The following is a 23,018-nucleotide window of genomic DNA, read 5'->3' on the forward strand; positions in this document are numbered from 1 at the left end:
ACGCAATTAATCATGTCCTCAGGCTATATTAAGGAATATTCCTACCTACCAATGGAGCAATTCAAGCTTGATGCACCACCTGGTTTCTCCAGGGGGCAGTAAGTGAAAACTCCATCTGTATAGGCAACGCACAGCTTATACAGAGAAAAAAAACACTCACCAACAGCAGACAGCACAAGATAAGAACATGTTCTTGTGCTCAAACACAGCTTGATGGAGTGCAAATCCAAATGCAAGGATCTCAAGACGTGTTTTTCTAAGTTTAGGTAACTATGTTAAACTTAACACAGCCACCTAAAAACGGTATGTACATGACACGACACAACCAAAGTGAGACAATCCAAAAGCATCTGTCTGACATGTCCTTAGAAAAGCCCTTATAATAAGTCTACCTCAGACAGATTGACAAATTCAATTGCAAAATGGATTTCTGTGATCTTTAGGCCAATAATAGGCTTATGTTCAATAATATAGAAATAAACAATATACTGGATTCTAAAGCAAATTTGTGTTTTGTCTTATCAATGCCTTTACTCATCTGCCACAATAATGTATTGCATTTTAATTAATATACACTGGCGGCCAAAAGTTTGGAATAATGTACAGATTTTGCTCTTATGGAAAGATATTGGTGCTTTTATTCACCAAAGTGGCATTCAACTGATCACAATGTATAGTCAGGATATTAATAACGTGACAAATTACTATTTGAATTTTGAACTTCTTAAACTACTTCAAAGAGTTCTCATCAAAAAATCCTCCACTTGCAGCAATAACAGCTTTGCAGATCCTTGGCATTCTAGCTGTCAGTTTGTCCAGATACTCAGGTGACATTTCACCCCACGCTTCTTGTAGCACTTGCCATAGATGTGGCTGTATTGTCAGGCAGCTGTCACACACCTTACAGTCTAGCTGATCCCACAAAAGCTCAATGGGGTTAAGATCCATAACACTCTTTTCCAGTTATCTGTTGTCCAGTGTCTGTGTTTCTTTGCCCACTCTATCCTTTTCTTTTCTTTTTTCTGTTTCAAAAGTGGCTTTTTCTTTGCAATTCTTCCCATAAGGCCTGCACCCCTGTGTCTTCTCTTTACTGTTGTACATGAAACTGGTGTTGAGTGGGTAGAATTCAATGAAGCTGTCGGCTGAGGACATGCGAGTCGTCTATTTCTCAAACTAGAGACTCTGATGTACTTATCCTCTTGTTTTGTTGTACATCTGGCCTTGCACATCTCTTTCTGTCCTTGTTAGAGCCAGTTGTCCTTTGTCTTTGAAGACTGTAGTGTACACCTTTGCATGAAATCTTCAGGTTTTTTTGGAAATTTCAAGCTTTGTATAGCCTTCATTCCTCAAAACAATGATTGACTGACGAGTTTCTAGAGAAATATGCTTCTTTTTTTTTTCACTCCTAATATTGACCTTAAGACATGCCAGTCTATTGCATACTGTGGAGCTCAAACACAAAGACTATGTTAAGCTTCATTTAACGAACCAAATAGCTTTCAGCTGTGACTGATATAATGGCAAGTGATTTTCTAGTACCAAATTAGCAATTTAGCATGATTACTCAAGGATAAGGTGTTGGAGTGATGGCTGCTAGAAATGGGGCCTGTCTAGATTTGATCAAAAATGACTTTTTTCAAATAGTGATGGTGCTGATTTTTACATCAGTAATGTCCTGACTATACTTTGTGATCTGTTGAATGCCACTTTTGGTTTCTGTACAAACGACCAGGGTTCGATTCCACCATTTTCCCCACTTTTTCCCCATCCTGTTTCCTGTCTCCACTACTAATATGTCCCTTAATGCTATATATAATAATAATTAAAAACAAATATAAAGGTTGATTTCCTCACAGTGATTTGGTCATGGCGAAGGTTCGGGGAGTTGAGAGAAATGTTAGTATTATTGTTGTAACCATGTTTTATGGTGGAAGCCATAGTTTTAACATAATTAACCATGGTGGTACTAAAGTAATATGGTGTTAATATAGTAAACATGTTTAATTTTGTGGTTACTATGATTTTACTACAAAATACCATGGTGATACTATACAGTAAATACTGTAGTAAAATTTTTGTAACCTTACATAATTTTTGTAAGGAAGGTTATCGGTAGGTTTGGGGGTTGGGTTGGTGTAGGGTGTCTGTTAGACTCTAAATAAACATATTCAATACAATGCAGTGATGCCCCTATAATGTATGTTAGTATTTAATTAGGGTTGCACATAGTATCTAACACTCTGCAAATAAGATTCTTTGTGTTGCTATTTACTCTTAGTACAAATACCCTCTGCCATAAATTTATGATACCAGTATGTCTACAGTATCGATTATAGAAAATACCATTTCAGTTCAGTACCATGCACAGTCTGGCGGATGCTTTCCAGCACTTATGCATTTGTTTGCGCAAGCAAGAAGAGAACTTGTGACTCGGGATGGATGAAAATTTCAGCCTAATGGCATAAAATGCTATTTTTGGTTAAAAACAATTTAAAAATAAACTGAAAAAAAAAAAAAAAAAAAAGAAACCTTTACTTTAAAATCCGGTTACAGAAACACTTGCATTGAGAAAAAGCCTTGTTCAGTCCACATACCCAGAAGTGAAGTGATCACTCTATTGGTCATTAGCCAAATAACAGTTGACATAGACACACATATGGTTTGTGATGCACTGTTTTTTTTTTTATTTTTATTTTATTTTTTTGTGCCGCGGCTTGCAAACTCCATCTCAGATGTAGATGCTTGTTAAAAACATTCATTGAGAATGGCACCGGAGGAGCATTTCACCTGATGAGAAGCATATTAAAAGTGTGAACTAGCCTATAGACAGAAACTCAAAGCCAGGGGGTTTTAAAATTTCGTCTGAAATCAGAGGCAGACTGGCCATCGGGAGAACCGGGACTATTCATAGTCGGCTGGCCGCAAAACGGGGCTGCGATGTGCCAAAGTGTGCCGCGATATGCCGAAGGGGGCCACGATATGCAGAAGGAGACAGTGACAAACATTGCTATGACCCCAAAACAATAATAAATAATAAAGGTTTTCTTAATAGGCAAATTTTTATGTAATTATTTTCCGTCTACTCTATTTTATAATTAAAGGCATATGCGTATATATATTGGTACAATGCTAGTGAACAGTCTAAATGCCTGTCTTGGTGAGATATTGGAAAATGAATTGAGTTGGTCAATCCAGATGCATTAAGTACCAAAAATGTTGATATATAACCCGAAAACAAAGCATAATATATACAGATGCGTGTGACGAACTTTGTCACGAGCCAGGAGTTTTTTGCAAAACTGTTTTATTAAGACACAATGCCATGAACCACGCAAACCTTGGCAAATCTAGCAACTTTTGTTTCTTCTCATTAACACGTTAACCTGTTTGCAGCCTGCTGTCTTCTAAACTAACTTAGAACACCCAAAAAAATCAATAATAGGCTATAAAACTGCCAATTGTACACAACTGTGGAAAGCTAAATGGGAAAAATAGTGTTGTTGTTGTTGTTGTTTTTTTTTGTTTTTTTTTGTTTTATAACATACACATGAAACACAAAATTAATTGTCTCTGTTTCCTTTACTCTCATGCATTGTTCTTTCTTAATTTCTTTGTTTCTTTCTTGTTAACCCTCTCTCACTCTCACTCCCAACTTTGGGCATGCTAAGGCCTTCAGAGTTTCCTCTACGGATTGCTGGTGGCTTGTTGCATTACAGTTTTCTGCCTGTTTTTGTTTTTTCACCACTTTACAGTAAAGCCCCACCAGGGCCTTCCAGGCAAATCTCCTCTGGCCAGAAATAGTGTGTCTGCTTAACCTGGATAAGATTGCCAGAGGAGCATTCATTCCTCAAACAATGTATAATAGTGTTCCCTATCTGTCACTCACTTGACCTTGTATCGATGTATTGACACTAGGGGTCACTCTTGGGAGCCCCAAACACCTCTGCTTTTTGAAAAAAGGCCAATGGGAATTGGCGAGTGGAATTTGCATGCCACTCCCCCGGACATAAGGGTATAAAAGGAGCTGGTATGCAACCACTCATTCAAATTTTCTCTTCGGAGCCGATCGGTTCTATTCAGTGAGCTGAATTCATCCGCCGAGTTCATTCACCTCATCTGCTGGATTTACGGCGCATTTCAGCGGCTTCTCCCCATCTGCACTCGTTCTGGCAGAAAAAAAAAGAGTATATTCTAAAAAAATAGTATATTTTACTTCTAAAAGACACACGGAACATCTTTTTAAAGATGCCGTTCCGCATGTGTTTTGTTCCTGGTTGTGGTCGTTATCTCTCTGCTTCTGATGGCCACAATCGCTGTCTTACGTGTCTGGGTGCCGCCCACGCGGAGACTTCGTTCGTGGATGGGTCTTGTCCTCATTGCGAGAACATGACCATGGCAACGTTGCGGTCGTAGCTTGCCTTCGTAAGAAAGCAGCGGCTCCCTGCCTCGGTCCTTCTACCTACGGGTATGAGGCCGCATCAGTTAGCACTGGGGGTGATTTGGGGACTCCAATGGGACCACCTCTGCCGGGCAACCCCCCACAGACCTCCCATTCCTCAGCACGTTCGCTTGCCCAGGTCGGACTCTCGGATAAGACCGCCAGCTCATCTCAGGGCGAGTTCGACCTCTTATTCGGGGCCCGGGAAGATGATGAGCTATCGAGCACAGTATTCAACACATCCTGCCCCGGCATGGCTCATGACCCCGCACCCTGTCTGCTCGTCGCCAAGGGTGTCCTCCTCCCCCCTCCTCAACCAATCTTATGGTGGGCGTCAGGAGCCAGGTAAGTGTTTTGATGTCTCTTGACACATCACGGCCACGGGGTTTGAGCCCCCTCGACGTGGCGCCTCAGGCTCCACCCCGCCGCGAGGCCCCACCCGCCGGTACGTCCGACATGATTATCCCCTTGGTCCCCCTCACCTGGAGTTTGGACGCGTGGCTCGCGCTTTCCAACTCGTCGCGATGGCTGACCCGGACCGTCCGACTCAGCTACGCGATTCAGTTCGCCAGGCACCCGCCCAGGTTCAGCGGCGTCCACTTCAACTCAGTGAAGGGCGAGAACGCCGCTACCTTGCGTGCGGAGATAGAGCCTGTCCCTCCTGCCGAGATGAAGAAGGGGTTTTACAGCCCCTACTTCATCATACCGAAGAAATGCGGTGGGTTGCGGCCAATCTTGGACCTGCGAGTACTGAACCAGGCCTTGCACAGACTCCCGTTCAAGATGCTGCCGCAAAAATGCATTTTAGCGAGCGTCCGGCATCAAGATTGGTTCGCGGCTGTAGACCTGAAGGATGCGTACTTCCACGTCTTGGTCTTACCTTGACACAGACCCTTCCTGCGGTTTGCTTTCGAGGGCCGGGCATAACAGTACAAGGTCCTCCCCTTTGGCCTGTCCTTGTCCCCTCGCATCTTCACAGAGATCACAGAGGCAGCCCTTGCCCTGCTAAGGGAAGTTGGCATCCGCATCCTCAATTATCTCGACGACTTGCTAATCCTTGCTCACTCTCGGGATGTGTTGTGTGCACACAGGGACCTGGTGCTCACGCATCTCAGCCGACTGGGGCTTCGGGTCAACTGGGAAAAGAGAAAGCTCTCCCCGGTTCAGAGCATCTCTTTTCTCGGCTTGGAGTTGGACTCGGTCTTGATGACAGCGCGCCTCACGAACGAGTGTGCACAGTCGGTGCTGAACTGTCTGAAGGCGTTCAGACAGAAGACAGTGGTTGCACTTTTTCAGAGGCTCCTGGGGCATATGGCATCCTCAGCGGTTGCCACACCACTCGGGTTGATGCATATGAGACCACTTCAGTACTGGCTTCAGACTCGAGTCCCGAGATGAGCATGGTACCGCGGGACACATCGCGTGGTCATCACGCCGATCTGTTGCCACCTCTTCAGCCCTTGGACCGACATTGCATTTCTATGGGCAGGGGTTCCCCTAGAGCAGTATAGACACGCTGGCACACAGTTGGCCCCCTGGACTATGCAAATACACGTTTCCCCCAGTGAGCCTACTTGCACAGACCCTGTGCAAGGCCAGGGAGGACAAGGAGCAGATCATCCTAGTAGAACCCTACTGGCCCACCCAGATGTGGTTCTCAGACCTCACATTCCTCACAACAGCCCCCCCGGCGAATTCCCCTGAGGAAGGACCTTCTTTCGAATGCCCTCGTGGGACCACTCTCTTGTCCTTCGGGGTCTACGGGGTGCTCCCTTTGAGCCTCTGGAGTCAGTTGAGCTTAAGGCACTCTCTTTGAAGTCTGCCCTCCTGACTGCACTCACTTCCATCAAGAGGGTAGGGGACCTGTAGGCATTCTCTGTCAGCGAATCGTGCCTGGAGTTCAGTCTGGGTTACTCTCACGTGATCCTGAGACCCCGACCGGGCTATTTGCCCAAGGTTCCCACGACCCCATTTAGGGATCAGGTGGTGAACCTGCAAGCGCTGCCCCAGGAGGAGGCAGACCCAGCCTTGGCATTGCTGTGTCCGGTGCGTGCTTTATGCATCTATTTGGATTGCATGCAGAGCTTTAGATGCTCTGAGCAGCTCTTTGTGGACAGCGGAAAGGAAGTGCTGTCTCCAAACAGAGAATCGTTCACTGGGTCGTTGACGCCATCATGATGGCATATCACTGGGCCCTGACCAGTGGCACCTCTTTGGCAGACATCTGCAGAGCAGCGGTCTGGACAACACCCAACACCTTTGCGAGGTTCTATAATCTCCGGGTTGAGCCGATTTCATCCCGTGTGTTGTCAGGTCCGAACAGATAAGTTCCGGGACAACTGGCTGGGTGTACTGCTTGCGCATAGCGCCTTTCCCCTCCCATGAGGTGAAGACGTGTGCTTTTGACTCCCAGTCATGTTCACAGTTGTGATCCCTGGATGACTGTCCTCCTTAGCCCTGTGGCAGACGAGTTTGCGGAGAAACTCGCTGCCGGCCCAGTATGTGTGCTAATTAGGACCTGTACTGAGGTAGGTGCTCCACATATGGTGCTTCCCCATAGGTGACCCCATGTGATATCTTCCGCTAAATTGTTTCGCTGTTGGTAAACTGCATTTTCCTTGGGCAGAGGCCCCTCTAACCCTGGTCAGCATGTTTGTAGAAACTCATCCCCCCTCAGGTAGGACCTACCATGGGACTTCTCCACATGACATACTTCTGACAAGACTCGGTAAGACCATGTGACGTATTTCCACTCAAAATACCCCCCCCCCCCTTTTTTTTTCTTTGGGCAGGGTGTGGTCTCCCCCCTTGGGAGTGACACCCCCCCGACGTAGACATTTACGGCCCCCAGTGGGTTAACAAATTTCACTCATTTTGGGGAGAAAAAAAGAGGAAAAGAGGCCACGGCTGGGCTAGCCTGTCCCTATTTGTTGAGCAGTCGACTTGTTCCTGAAGGACCGTTCAATGCTCATAAGAGTGTTGGAAGAGGTTACGTGACGGCCTGGTACACTGGCTATGAGGCACACAGCGGTCTGCCATCTCGCACCGCCAGTCCACGTAACACAGTTCAGCTAGTTGTGGTGTTTTGTATACGGACCCCTAGTGTCACTACATCGACACAACGTCAAGTGAGTGACAGATAGAGAACATCCTGGTTTCTTTCGTAACCTCCGTTCCCTGATGGAGGGAACGAGATGTTGTGTCACTCTTGCCTCAACACTGAACTACCCGCTGAAATGGCCGGGACCTTGTCTCGGCTCCTCAGCACAAAATCTGAATGAGTGGTTGCATACCAGCTCCTTTTATACCCGTATGTCCGGGGGAGTGGCATGCAAATTCCACTCGCCAATACCCATTGGCCTTTTTTCAAAAAGCAGAGGTGTTTGGGGCTCCCAAGAGTGACCTCTAGTGTCACTACATTGACTCAACATCTCGTTCCCTCCATCAGGGAACGGAGGTTACGAAAGTAACCAGGATGTTTTCAATGATGCCCCTAGCTGTCTCTCTTTCACTCTGTGCCCCCACCAGCCTCATTCCCTCTCTTTCTTTTCAGATGGCTGGTTAGGCATTTACAGCCTTGTAATGAATGCAGGCTGGCTACAGACAGCGCAAAATTGAGGGAGAGCGCTGCAGACATGGAAAAACAAAACAGAATTAGGGAAAGGCAAACAAAGCCACAGCGAGAAGGGGAAACTGTACAGTTTAACTTTAGAAAGGCGGTGCCATCTGCACTGTATCATGAAATGCAAGTCTCGTGTTTTGATTTACTTTTTCTCTCAAGAAAAGCCTTGGCTAAAACACTCAGAAACATCGCTCTTTTGCATGGAAGGCCTATAGGGTTGTTATGAGAGGGGTGATTCTTTCCTGGTCCTACATAATCCTACAGAACCTTGAGGCATTATCTGACAACTTTGTTTATGTATGTCTGTGTATGCGTGTGTGTGTGTGTGTGTGTGTGTGTGTACATGCTCATGTCAGTGTTCTACCTGTATCATAGGCTTCCCATCATGCTTCACTGTAACCTGCACCGCTGCAGGGCTCAGTTGAGATTCAAAATGATGGAATTGGATTTTCTAGGCTTTACAGGTAATGAAAAGCATTACTCCCACTCCTCTTGCTGTGTGATTTCCCAAAGTACTCACCACTGATGCTGGTGAATTTTTTTCTTTTTTTTTACAGCATTGGGCCATTTATGTCAGGTCATTTAACTATGGAATGCATGCACATATGTCTCTGGAGACATGGCCATGTATACTATATATTCCCTATACAACACATTATCCATTCAGCTATAACTGAGTTTTCTGCTAAGATTTCCAATGTTGCCTACCTTCCCACCTCACTGTTATACACATTCTCAAGCCTCTGATAGTAAATTGACAGATGTCAAAATTAATGGCCCTTCACTGACTCCCTTTTGATTGGTTTAACCCTTGTTAGTGGAGTTATATTGCCTCAGAGGTTTTATCAATATTGCATTTTTTGCTGTTTGAGTTTGATGAAATGACATAAACGTATGAATAACAAGTAGTTATGTCATATTACTGGTTACGTCCATTCATTTTTCATTCATTGTCAAAGACTTGACTGCTTTTTCTGGTAAATTGCTCTTGGGAGTTCCATGTTATGTACAACATAAAAGGTTTAGGAAAGATATGAGGTAAATTTACGTTTCATTTTTTAGTGAGATTAATTTGCATTTTCCAAGTCTTTGTAATGATGTTGGCACTGGCGATGATGAAGTATAGAGAATCCAAGTGCAGTTTATTTACAAGTGCAGTAATCCAAATGTGATAACCAATAACCCTAACTACAAATGTGAAACATAAAACATAAACATGAACTTGAATATGGTTTGACATAAACGTGGCTTGACAAACATCTACAATCAGATTCACATTCAATACTTGACCATGAACAATGGCAAACATAAGGGCTTAAATATAAGACATGGGAGAACAAGACAAATGTTGGGCCTCATGTATTCAGATAGAAGACAAAGGCAGGCCTTACACAGTCATAAAACCTAACTCAGGCCCACACATAAATCATAAGTTATACTGATAAAAATCAAGCCAAAATCAAACAAAGGGAGTCCAAAACAGACTGCAAATCCCATGAAGCCTTGCTCGCTAAAGGATCGAACTCTCAACTCCTATTGGATGAGGCACACAACAGAACACACCTCAACCATGACATCATCAGGAGTAGAAATACCTCTGAAATGCTTCCGGGATTTGCCTCCAGCAACTTTGCTCGCCCTGTATAGATGCAGCTCATCGCTGCTCTCAGGTGCAGTCTCGTGGCACAAGGAAGTAACGTCCGACTTGAAACGAGCAATCCTTATCTTCATCCGTTTGCCTGCAGAAGTGAAGAGATTAAAGATTTCTCTTCCATCTTCAATCAAGTCGACGTTTCTGATTTCTCCGCCCGCCCGCCGACAGAGCGAGGAAACGGCCTGCCGTCATCACCCAAGCCTCGAGGAACCGAGTCCGAGTTAAAGGACGGATGAACACACATTCCACCTGCATCCTCATGCGATTCAAGTAAGAGGTTTACGTGTGGGCAGAGATAGAATATTATAGTGTGTTATTCTTGTGTTTCAAGGTTTTTGCTTGTACAGTTTACGGACCGCCATGTCCGCTCATTATTAATACTCAGCATATTAATTATCACAAATTTGATTTGCTGTATTGTGGTCCAAACTCATTGGACTGTTGTGCATTTCTGCCATCACGGGTGAGACCGGCAAACTGAGTTTATCCATTAAAGAATCAAAGAACGCGGGACTGTTTACGAGCCATCCACCGCGTCTCTGAGTGATAAACTAACAGCTGCTTTCTCTCCCACGATCGTGAAATCGGCTTTGGGGCCATCACTTAATTCTCTCTCTCTCTCTCTCTCTCGTACTAACCACACGCACACACGCGTGACCCCTCACAAACATTCTGGCACACATTTTTGGCTCGTAGATAGCTTCGTGATAAAGCTCAGCTTTGTCCCCCAAACTATTGTACAAGCGGATACACGCGGTAACTGGTAGACGCCATTGACTGGTTTCTCTCCACCCACATTCGCGGCCATATCCCCCATAGTCATGTCCACCATTTTGTGTGCGTCCCTCCTTACACACACACACACACACACACACACACACACAGACACACACCCTCATGTGTTATAGGATTATTTTGATTTCCATATCTAATCATATCACTGTTTAGTTTGTAGTTGTAATTCGGAAGTTTATTGACTGCATTGTATTAATTATTAATTGATATTACTGCATAAATAAACTTTGTTTATATTACAAAGAGAAGTGTTTTGGTTTGTTTTGCATACACCTGTGTCATTCTGACGGGATGTCAGTGCTCGGATTCAAGCTTTCATTCATTGTTTTTTTTCCCAAAAATCAATATTCTTCATATGTCGATTTTCCTAAGAAAACAATCTAATATTGAGACTGTTATACTATCTGGTTATTAGTCCCTGATTCCAGGGTGGTGCCCCATCAATGTTAATCCTTATTAATATTCTATTGATTTTTGATAATTGATAATTATCTTTGATGATTGTTGAATCTGATTAATCAATAAGCTAGTGTTAATTTTAATTAATGTTTCATTGATGTTAATGATTGGTGATTATCTTTGATAACTGTTGATTTAAAGGATTAAAAAAGCTAACACTGATTCTCATCAATGTTCTATTGATTTTAATAATTAATAATTATCTTTGATAATTATTAATTATTGCTAATAACCAAACCCGCTCCTAAACGTAGCACACTACATTTACTGGAGCCCCATATGAGGTTTTAATAAGTTAGATTCAATTAATTAATTTAATTATTAATTAATAACTAAAGATATAATTATTATTTCTGATAGTAAAACTGATCTAAACAACCAGTAAATCCCTACACAAACAATAAACCAATGAACAAACAGAACTCTAACAAGATAATTAAACAATAAACCAGTGAAAACATGACACATGAACATGGAGGGAAAACAGGAATCACATGACAAGGGAAACAGGAACTAAACATTTCAAAATAAAAGACATGAATCAACAAAATACACATAACACATCCCCCCCACTAAGGGGCGGCTCCCAATGCCCCAACACATAAACAAAAAACATGACATAAATTCAAAGTTCTGTAGGGAGCTGGGGGGGGGGGGCGTCTTGAGGCGTGGGGCGTGTGACCAGGGCAGAGTCCATGGGGGGTGGAGCCATGAGAGGCTCAAGGGGCAGAGCCATGGAAGGCGGAGCCGTGAGAGGCTTGAGGGGTGGAGCCATGGAACTTGGTGCCCGGAGAGTAGCCAAAGACTCGAAGGACCAGGGTGGAGCCAATGGCAGGGAGGACCAAGGCGGTGCTGGAGGCTCAGAGGAGCAAGGCGGAGCTGGGGAATCAGAAGACTGAGGTGGAGCCGGTGGGACTGAGGACCAAGGTGCAGCCATAGGGAAGGAGGTCCCCGGTGGAGCTGACAGATCGGAGGGATGAGGCGCAGCCAGAGGATCGGAGAGCCAAAGCGGAGCCAGGTGACTGACAGTCCAAGGAGGAGCCGGAGGGACGAGGGACCCCGGAAAAGCCGACAGGCTGAAGGACCGTAGTGGAGCCGAGGGAACACCCAGCTGAGGCAATGTCGAGGGACCGACAGGCCAAGGTGAAGTCCAGGGCTCGGAGGATCCAGGCGGGGTCAGAGAGCCCTGCTCAGGAGAACTAAGGGTGGGTATAAGGGTGGGAACCATCTGCAGGCCCAACTGCTCAGGTGTGGCTGTGACGTGGCATGGAGCAGGCTGAGGCGTTGCTGTGACGTGGCATGGAGCGAAAGATGGCGCTAGCTCAGCGACCATGACTAGGAACTCTGGTTTGGTGGCCATGATGTGAAATTCTGGCTTGGCGGCCATGATGTGGAACTCTGGCTCAGCGGCGGCCATGTCATGGAACTCTGGCTCGGCATCCACCTCCCCCACAGTGAACGTGGAACCAATGATCTGTAGGGCGAGGTCAATATATTGAGCCAGGCTGAGGGAACTGCGACCGCCAGGCATCAAAAAAGAAATGGACTCCAGTGGCGTATCCAGGACATTTTTACTGGGGTGACCAAGATGTGGCACAGACCTAGTGTGGGGTGGTGATACTGGGAGAACCTTTATGAATGGCACATGATCAAAATGTGTAAATATTGCATTGCTTTGCTTCAACATCTACACATGTAGAATAAATTAATTCTTAAACTCATGTTAGCATTCACTGAATTGTTTGTATTCAATATCAGACTGTTGTTTTGACATTTGACAGTTTTCTATTCCTGTTCTATTTCAACCTGTTACAGTTTCTGGGAATCTCTGGTTGTTTTAACATAACATACATTTTTAAATCAGTAATTGTTTAGGAAAAGTCAGTTACACATTTTTAAGAGCTATTCTCATTGTAGAGAATTAATCTGCGTATAACATCAGGTATAGTGTATAATCATAAAAAGATACAAGTACAGGTGATAACTGATTGAGGCACAATTCAATCAATCATTCAATCAATTATTCATTAATTTATTAGCTATAACTGCACTTTCCAGCAGAAATATTGTTAAATTGGGTACAAATCAGTGTGTGAAATTGGCTATGAGGGCTTATAGGTGTCTGTCTGGAAACCCCAAAATTGCAGATTGAGCTCTGAATACAGTAAAAAACAAAACTCTATTTACAGTGTCTACTCAGGTTTATTTTCCACATGTTCTGATAGCTTCAATTACTTTGAATATTACAAAATAGTTAATAATAGTTAGTCAAATCATTTGTGGCATTTAAATGCAATTTGCCCTGCCTCTGCATATTTAAAATGTCAAATAAGGTATAAAAACTTTGAAGATTTTATTGGTCTGACTGACCAATAATACACATAAAGAGCTCATAAATAACTCATGTAAAGATTTAAAGTACAGTCACAGCACAAACCCTTCCATTTCACACACAGGTTAGCCATATATATAACTTTAGCTATTGAACATATACATCTGTAAAACGCTTTACACACCTCTGTCATTAAATCAGAAAACATGGCATTTCATATTTCATGTCAATATAAAGATAACATGCTGAATGTGGTGTAATGTCTAGCTTACTCTTTAAACTAGCTACTGTAACAATGAAAAAATGTTTTCACATTCACATGGAAATTCGGGATAAATTAAACGTTAGATTAGATGAACATACCTCTCAAATAACAGCTTTCTTTTTGACCACAAATCGACATTGTCAACTCATCGGAAGTTGGAGTTAGACGCTAGCTTGTGTCAGCTTTGTGCTTCTGACCGACCATTATACTCCAGACCTGGCGCCCGCTGCCCGCGACCTGCGGCACCTGCCTGGCCACCCGCGGCCTGCCCCTCCCCCCACTGATCAAAGATCAGCTCACACAGCTTCAGTCCCACCTCTACTATAATGGTCAGAAATATAAAACTGACCCTGGGTCAGCGTGGCTCTAAATCAACAAATGACCTGAGATGTCATCTTTGATTGACAGGTGTTTCTATTGGTTCTTCGTTCGTGTTGATGAACATGATGAACTACCAATCAGTCCTAAAATCACCACTGATGGACTCATTCAGTCCAAATCTAAAACAGTCTTTGAGGGCAACCTCATTAAAGTCCACCTGGCTGGCCAGAGCGCAGAAGTCCTCTACGTAATCCTCCAGGGGATGATTCCCCTGATGTAGGCGTATGAGCCGAACTGCTGGGTTCACTGTGGGTCAAATATTCTGTAACGTTGCTGGCACTGGCAATGACGAAGATGATGACGAAGTGTAAAGAACCCAAGTGCAGTTTATTTACAAGTGTAGTAATCCAAACGTGATAACCAATAACCCTAACTACAAACGTGAAACATAAAACATAAACATGAACATGAACATGAACATGAACATGAACATGAACATGAACTTGACTATGGCTTGACATAAACGTGGCTTGACTTAAACATTTACAATCACATTCAATACTTGACCATGGACAATGGCAAACATGAGGGCTTAAATACAAGACATGGGAGAACAAGACAAACAATAAACCAATGAACAAACAGAACTCTAAGACGATAATTAAAAAATAAACCAATGAAAACATGACACATGAACATGGAGGGAAAACAGGAATCACATGACAAGGGAAACAGGAACTAAACATTTCAAAATAAAAGGCATGAATCAACAAAATACACATGACAGTCTTTTTATTAAGAAAATATACTTTAGTAGATTTATTGCAAATTAGTGCATTTTGTGTATCTTAAAGACCTAAAACCAAATACAAGCAGTGGAAAATGTTACTTAGTATATATGGATTATATTAAAGGAAGGCATTTTTCATTATTATTTCTGAAGATATGTTTTGGAAAGGTGTGTATTAAAGAGATATTTCACTCAAAAATGAAAATTAATTTACTTGTGTTGTTCCAATGACTTTCTTTCTTCTGTGCAACACAAAGGGAGACAAATGTTGATTGAGGCTAACATTATGCCAAACTTCTACTTTTGAGTTGCACTGAAGGAAAAAATACATTAGCATGGAACAACTTGAGGGTAAGTTGGGTGAAGTATTCCTTAAAACTTGTGCTAGAATGTGTGAAATATGCCATCGTTAGCAAAAAAAAAAAAAAAAAAGGTATGTGTATATTGGAGATTGTCAGTAGAGATATACATGTGGAGGGGACAGGAAACAGGATTAAGCAGATAGGTTGTTGGACAGTGGGCATTGGGCAGTAAAAAAACTGCAGTCCATTCTATTCTGAGCAGTTCAGGAGAGGAATGAACTGAGGGGGTGGGAAGGATCAGGTAGTGGCAAGCTTTGATTGAATGAACTGCTGATACTGCAGCAAGTCTTCACTGGCAAGACATTACTAAGAAGAAGGCGGCGATGGTTGTGTACAAGACTGTATAAGAATGTAGAATTTGGGAGTTGCGTAGCGCATGCGAGGTTCGGACGTGTGAACGGTGAGCTCTGAGCACTTTGTTAGTTTTAATACTTTTTGTATCACAAACCGGTGAGATTCGATACACCCTGATTCTTAACTGTTCTAAGAAGACAATATGTCAAAGAATTCAAAATCCTCGGGTTCTGGAAACATTAAAAAGACACTTATGTGCTCAAGCTGAAGCCCCCGAGCAGCAGGCCGAAAGCCCGGGAGTCAATTTGGCCAGTGAGGTGAAGGAAATTCGGAGAGATTTGATGAATGTGTCGGCAATGCTGATGAAGGTCGTTGCTGACTTGGTGGCGCTTGCTGTAATACGTTGATCGATCGCTGCCATGGAGACGAAATTCTCTGAGGTGGTCACAAGAGTGGCGGATGTCGAAAAACGGATCGACTATCTGGAGTCATTGGAGAGGGAATTAGCTGCTAAACCGCTATTGACCAAGACGGACTTGGAGCGTGTTTGGGAAAAGTCGGGAGATATAGCGAATCGTAACCGACGGAATAACGTCAGAATTGTTAGAATTCCTGAGCGAGCAGAGGGTCAGAATATGGTGGAATTTCTGGACAGGCTCTTTCAGAGTCATAAGCTGGAAATCAAGCGAGCTCATAGAGTTCCGGCTCGGCGATCCGCTGAGGGAGACAGGCCCTGATCAATTCTGGCCAAATATCTGAGATCATCCAATAAAGATCTTGTTTTATGCAAGGCGAGGAGTAAAAGAAGGCTTTCTTGGAGGAACCACAACATTTTCTTGTTCCCAGACTTCGCATATTCGACAAGAGAGAAACGTGATCAATTCAAGGAATGCAAGAAACTCTTACATCAACGGAAGGACGCTTTTGCACTGATGTTCCAGGCCAAATTGAGAATAGATGCTAAGGATGGCGCAAAGTATTTACATGTCGTCCAACAAGCATTGTCCTTCATAAAGACAATGGTGTAAGTCGTTGTGTGATTCTCACGTTGCAGCTGAGTGGGCCTGACTCACTGCACATTCACCTGACCGTCCGAGGAAACTGGGCACCTTTTTTTGTTTCTTTTGGTGCTTATGCCTCCTATTGGATGGAGTTTGTTTTGTGGAGTATTTCTTGTAGGACATTGGAGTGATTAGGTCATTTATTGCACTCATGTAACAGCCGGCTCACTGAACATTCGTTTAACTGCCTGAGGAAACTGAACATCTTTTTTTTTCTTTGCTTTTTTGTGTTGGTTCCACTAGTGGCTGAAGCTTGTTTTGTGGGGAAACACACCTTCGGGACAGATATGAATCTACACGTTCTTTGTGTTTATCCCACCTATTGGCTGGAGTTTGTTTTATAGATTTTCTTCTGTTATGTAATTCTGTCTCACAAAGTTTGTATAGAAACACCGGACTTGAGCAATCCGACGGCAAATTTTTCGCGGGGGCACTCATAGGCGTACATGGACTGTTTGATTTTAGAGAGATGGACACCGGTTGGCGCTGTCGTGCGCGGGGTTAATGCGCACATTTTTCTTTTTCCTGTTTGTTCAGAGTTGATTGTTGCACTAATGTTGGAATGTGGTCTTTCTAATTTTGTTTATGACACAATGTATTTTTTGTAATATGTCAAAATCTCAAATGTTAGTATGAGTGGATTGTCTCTCTTCACGTGGAATGTGAATGGGTTGGGGCACCCCATAAAAAGGAAGGAAGGTTATTTCTTTTCTTAAACATAAGAAATATGATATAGTATTTTTTTCAAGAAACACACCCTCCCCGCAGGAAGCTGAAAAATTTGGGAAGATATGGGGTGGGCATGTTTTCTTTAGTGCTGGCTCGAGTAAGAGCAGGGGAGTCATTACATTGATAAGTAAACATCTACAATTCAAATGTCTCAAACAGAGTAAAAATAAATTAGGAAGAGTCATTATTGTTCTAGCAGAAATTCAGGGGCAAAGGTTGATTTTGGCTAATATTTACGCACCTAACGCTGATGATCATTGCTTTTTTATAGATCTTGAAGGGATATTGCAAGCTGCTGGCACCTCTCATGATATAATACTGGGAGGAGACTTTAATCTATTGATGGACTCAGTCCTTGATCATAGTGAAGCAAAAGTGTGTAAGCCCCCTAGAGCAACATTGACGCTTCACAGGATGTGTAAAAATCTTGGTCTTTCAGATATTTGGAGACTTTTGAACCCATCTTGTAGGGACAATACATTATTTTCATGAGTCCCTAAGATTTATTCTAGAATAGATTTTTTATATATATCCAAATCCCTCATTTCATCTGTTGTTGATTGCTCAATTGGAAATATCTTAGTCTCATATCACACCCTGGTGGGTTTAGAGATGTTGCCACATACAGAGAAAAATAAATCATATAGGTGGCGCCGAATGTCATCTGATGGCCTCAGAGAATTGACCGATTGAAATACAGATATAACACTATTTTGTCACGGAAGGTGGAGTTTTGGCTATTCAGGGTAAGGCAGTCATACTTTGAGTCAGGGGACAAAGCAAGAAAACTTCTGGCTAGATATATAAAGCAGAGAGAGTCGTTTTCTACCATTCCCCTCAGTGAAATCTGCTGGTCGTGAAATTTTTACCTCGGCCATTGATATTAATAATGCTTTTAAAGAATTATATCTTGATCTCTATAGCTCCATGTCTTCGTCTACTGATGAAGACATTAGAAATTTTGTGGACCCATTAGAACTCCCTAAACTGACGACTGAGCAAAACAAATTATCTTGATTCTGAGATAACCTTGGAGGAGCTTGGCGAGGTAATTAATGCCTTGCCTACAGGATCTTATGCTATAGAACTGGCTCCACTTTTGTTAGAAGTTTATACAGAATCATTAAAGAATGGAAAGCTTCTGCCAACCATAACACAAACCCAGATCAGTCTGATTCTTAAAAAGGACAAAGATCCAAGCGAGTGTAAGAGTTATCGTCCAATTTCCCTGATCCAGCTGGATGTAAATATATTGTCAAAAATTTTGGCTAACCGATTAAGTAAAGTTATGACATCTCTTTTACGTATAGATCAAGTGGGGTTTATTCGGGGCCGCAGCTCTTCTGATAACATTAGCCGTTTCAACAATATCATGTGGTCAGTGGCGAATGATCAGACTCCGGTCGCTGCCATCTCACTTGACGTCGAAAAGGCGTTTGATATGGTAGAATGGGATGATCTTTTTAAGATTCTGGAAATATACAGGTTCGGGAATACTTTTATTGGATGGATTAAGTTACTTTATAGACACCCGTTAGCGGTGGTACAAACAAATGGATTAATTTCAGATTATCTTACTCTAGGTAGGGGCACCTGGCAGGGTTGCCCTCTTTCCCCAATATTGTTCTGTCTTGCCCTGGAACCATTAGCAGCCCCGATAAGAAAGGAAGATGATTTTCCAGGGGTGGTGATGGGATGTATTGCGCATAAGCTTTTGCTTTACGCAGATGATATTTTATTATTTGTTTCTGACACCACTAGATCTATGCCTTGCCTTCACAGAATTATTAATTCCTTTTCTAATTAACAGGATACAGAGTCAGTTGGTCTAAATCCAAAACTTTGGCTCTGACAGCGTACTGCCCAGCGACGGCTTTTCAGCCGGGCATCTTCCAATGGCCCAAACAGGACAGTAAGTTACAGTTAATTTTGACCCCTTAATAAAAAGTTTTTCGAGTGATGTGGGCAGGTGGGCTTTGTTACATTTATCTATGATTGGGAAGGTTAATGTTATTAAATTAAATTTTATTCCAAAATTCAAATACCTGCTACAATCTCTCCCTGTAGATGTCCCCCACTCTTATTTCAAGCAAATTGATAGCATAGCGAAGTCCTTCATTTGGAATGGTAAGCGTCCCAGATTACATTTCACGACTTTCAATAAGTTATATAGGCCGATCGACAAAGGTGGGCTAGGCCTACCCAAGATTTTTTTATTATGCATTCGGTAGCGGGAGTTAAATGTTGAATCATATGTTTTGTTTTTTGTCACCTTTATGAATCAATACAAATGTTAATCGAAAAAAAAAAAAAAAGAATGTGGAATTTGTACTGTATGTGTCTGAGATAAACATGTTGATTAAAAAGATGTGACTGGTCTACTATAAGAAGAGAAAGCAGAGTTTCTCTCAGCTAAACATAATTGAATACTATTTTGTGTAGACTAAAATGTCATGAAACTAGAACGCAGAGGACATCAAGATATTTTGATAGGGGGGTAAAGTACCAGAAGTATCATGACCATTTAAATTGGGGCACGTGCCCCTACAGATTTTTGAGCCAAGCTGACTGTTGATTTTTGAGCCAAGTTTGAGCCGAGTGCAACATCCCAAAACAAAACAAAACTCCCAGCTAGCCTCTATAACGCATTTGGTCTTCAACCATCCAAAAAGGGACCATGTCCACCTCTTGGTGCTGAGACCATCATAACTTTCAAAAAGACGCACCTCTTTGAAAAACTCTCCTTTATTTTTCCTTTACTTCTCTATTTGAGTTCTATTCTGGAGTACTTTTGAAATTTGGTGTTGTGGCACTATCAGTATTGATGGTCCCTTTTTGCTAAATTGATGGCTCCTTTTCAACCTGATCTCATGAGAAGTCGTAATCAAAAGAAATACAAAGAAATCATATAAGTTAGCTCATACAAAAACGCACAACTTTTTACTACCAAACAGGGAAATATATGAACCAAAGAACAATGCTTTTACAATTTTTCCTAAGTGTAAGTGTACCCTTTGCCCAAACTCTAAAACGAACCATGATTTTAATAAGAAAATAGCTTTTGTGTACAATGGAACAAAATACTGGGGTTTGGAAAGAGGCGAGAGAAGCCTATAATTTGTATTTTAGAAATAAATATGGAATGGGTAACCAAATTTGTTCACAGACGTTTCCTTTCTTAAAGGGTTAGTTTACCCAAAAATGAAAATCCTATCATGATTTACTTACATTTAAGCCATCCCAGATGTGTATGACTTTCCTTCTCAGCAGAACCGAAGTGAAGAGTTTTATAAGCACATTTAGCTCTTTTTGGCCATACAATGAGAGTGAATGGGTAGCGTGAGGCTTCTGGCTGTTTAATGGACCAAAAGTCATATTTAGGCAGTATAAAAGTAATCCACACAACTACATTCTATCATTTAATGTCTTCTGAAGCAAATCAATAGGTTGGTGTAAGAAACAAATCAATAATTAACATTTTTAACTTTAACCCTCTGGGGTCTGAGGGTGTTTTGGGCCCTGGAGAAGTTTTGACATGCCTTGACATTTGTGCTTTTTTCAGTTGCTTAAAAACATATTAATTGCTAAAGTCTGATAACACTGTATTCAGCACAAACTGGGCTACAATAATATGTGAGCAACATGTATGTACATGTTTTATTTTTGAGAAAATAACGTTTATGCTTGGTTTTTGAAAAAAAAAAAAAAAAAAAAAAAAAAAATTTAAGTCACTGAAATAAGGCCATATAACATATACTAAACATTTGTTCACAAGACTTTTGAGAACTGAATCTTGTAGCCTAGAGTTTTGCTATAGAATGATGTGAAAACCATCCTGATCACTCATTCATACAAAACAATACAGTCATTTAACTTTTGTAAGACACTTTTAGTGTTAGAAAGGCCATATGCGAGGAGGCGTGGATGATCATGAATATTGATGTGATTCACACCTGGGGAGACAAAGACCCCTCCCCTGAGAGAGAATGAATGTGAGGAGACATAATGATTTAATGTATTGTTTGTAGCTTATTCACAAAATCAAGTTTAAGTTAATAGAAGTAATCTGACTATACATTTTCTTTACATAAAGACTTTACTTAAAAACTTTAGACATACGCTACCATTTAAAAGTTTTAGATCAGTAAGATTTTTAAATGTTTTTAAAAGAAGTCTCTTCTGCTCATCAAGGCTGCATTTATTTGATCCAAAATACAGCAAAAACAGTGATATTGTGAAATATTTTTACAATTTAAAATAAGTTTTCTATTTGAATATATTGTAAAATGCAATTTATTCCTGTGATCAAAGCTGAATTTTCAGAATCATCACTACAGTCTTCAGTGTCACATGATCCTTCAGAAATCATTCTAATATGCTGATTTTCTAATATGGGTATATTTACAGCACAATTTACACATTTACACCTGAACAGATATTTGCAAGCACAAGCTTCATTGATGATAATGAGGCAGCATAAACACTAGTTAAAATATAATCCAAACATTCATATTATTTTTATATCATATTACATATCATATTTATATCATACAGCATACAATTTAAATACCAGCTTCAGCTGAAACAAAATTTAAATGTAACAAAAACTTGCCTATTAGGACATATTTCAAATTTCAGTACTTTGAATACTGGCTGGCAAGACCGGAAATAGTCCAACTAGTAAAATATGTACATGTTTTATAAAATAGCATGTCAACTAATGTAAGTAAAGACTTACTCATCCGAAATTGTAAACTCGGCAGGATCAAGTCGCTCTTCAAAATGCAAACGTTCATCGGAAATGTGAACTCTTCCTCACCTGTGTAGTGTGCCATCTTCCAAACGTGCAGAAAAGTGAATGAATCTGATGATGAACTTCATGTTTTTAAGGCACTGTTGGGGGCGTTTACCATTTGCATTGATCATCTCAGCACATTATCGTATGAATAGTGCACTCTGCTGGTGGGTGTGATCATATTAGGGATTATTAGCTGAGCCAGGAGAAACTGTACATCTCTTTGTTTCATACAGATTACATTGCAGGAGAATATTTGTTTTAAATTTGAATTGTTTTATTTTAAAAGTAGATATTTTAATTTTTCTTTAGACATATGTTTCATGTTTATCTGATGAGTATTCACAGAGTTTCAGTTCATTTTTGTGATGCTCGCAGAGACAGAGACGGCTGAAAGTGCACCCTGTATATTTTCTTTATTTTACAAAAGCACAAGGTTTTGCTGTTATTGTGAGTGTACACAAATAAAAGTAGACCCTTTATAGTCTCTAATGATGTCTTACACTTATCTGTATGCCCAAAAATGACAGAGTATTTTAAGTTGTTTCCACTGTTATGAGGAAAAAATCCAGCAGGACGCCCCCCTGAGGGTTAAATCATTGCTTCCGGTTGCTATTTGAAATAACCTAACACTCACGTGACATTCGTTCCTCTGTTGTATACAAAGCATGCTTCCGACTTCTCGCGTGAATGTGCCAATGCATTTACGTCACTGATGCATTGACTGCTGGTAGGAAGCAATTGTTTTTTTAAGTTAATAACGTTTAAATTATAGATTTATTTTTTACATAAACCTATCGATTTGCTTCAGAAGACATTAATTGATTGACTGGAGTTGTGTGGATTAATTTTATGCTGCCTTTTGGACCATCTAATAGCCAGCAGACTGATGGCACCTGTATACCTCCATTGTATGGTCAAAAAGAGATGAAATGTGCTTATAAAAATCTTCACTTCGGTTCTACTGAAGAAGGAAAGTCATACACATCTGGGATGGCTTAAAAGGCAAGTAAATCATAAGAAGATTTTCATTTTTGGGTGAACTAACCCTTTAAATAAAGAGTTTGATAGGAGGCTGTCAATATTTTGATGCCTGCGTTG

This window comes from Myxocyprinus asiaticus, chromosome 2 (assembly GCF_019703515.2).
Source record: "Myxocyprinus asiaticus isolate MX2 ecotype Aquarium Trade chromosome 2, UBuf_Myxa_2, whole genome shotgun sequence".
NCBI classification, from domain to species: Eukaryota; Metazoa; Chordata; class Actinopteri; order Cypriniformes; family Catostomidae; genus Myxocyprinus; species Myxocyprinus asiaticus.